This window comes from Belonocnema kinseyi, chromosome 9 (genome assembly GCF_010883055.1).
Source record: "Belonocnema kinseyi isolate 2016_QV_RU_SX_M_011 chromosome 9, B_treatae_v1, whole genome shotgun sequence".
In the NCBI taxonomy this organism is placed as follows: domain Eukaryota; kingdom Metazoa; phylum Arthropoda; class Insecta; order Hymenoptera; family Cynipidae; genus Belonocnema; species Belonocnema kinseyi.
In genome coordinates, this window is record NC_046665.1 from 110,439,160 (window position 1) to 110,439,936 (window position 777).

Sequence of the window (777 nt, forward strand, 5' to 3'; positions counted from 1 at the left end):
TACCTGTGACTAGTCACAAAAATAATGAAGGTCACACCGCTAACCTTTTTTATAGTCGAAATTCTTTCCAAGATAAATATAACTGTTTTTCATATCAAATTGAAATATTCTTTAATTGATCATTTCACGACTTTGGTCAACAGTCGAATTACTTTTTTATAATTTTTTTTTATTTCGTTTATAATTTTAGATAAAAAATTCATCCTTTAGGTAGAAATTATTACCATCACTATATAGGCGAAAGTTAATATTTTTGATTAAAAATTAATTTGTCTTGGTTGAGAATTTAATTATTTTGCTAAAAATTCTTTTTTTTTTCGGATAAATTGAACTGTTTTTTATTGAAAATTAAAATGGTTTTTCATTGAAAATTTGACTCATTTGGTCAAGATCTGAACTACTTTCTTTAAAATTCTTTTTCTTGCGTAGAAGATTCAATAATTTTAGTTACAAACTTCATCTCCTTTGTTAAAATTATAACTATTACTATTTGCTTGAAAATTTATCTTCTTGATAGAAATTAATTTGCTTTTCTTAAAGATTTAACTGCTTTGTTACAAATTCTTATTTTTTTATGAATTGCACTGTTATTGATTAAAAATTTCAATACTTCGGCCAAAATTCAACTTGTGAATGAAAATTTATACTTAATAAAACTTACTCTAAATTTTTATTTTACATATTGATGTTGTTAGTTGTTTAATTTTTTTCCGATACTTTATCTGAATCAAAATTATAAAAGAAAAAAGAACACTTTTCTTTGATTCAAAATGTTTT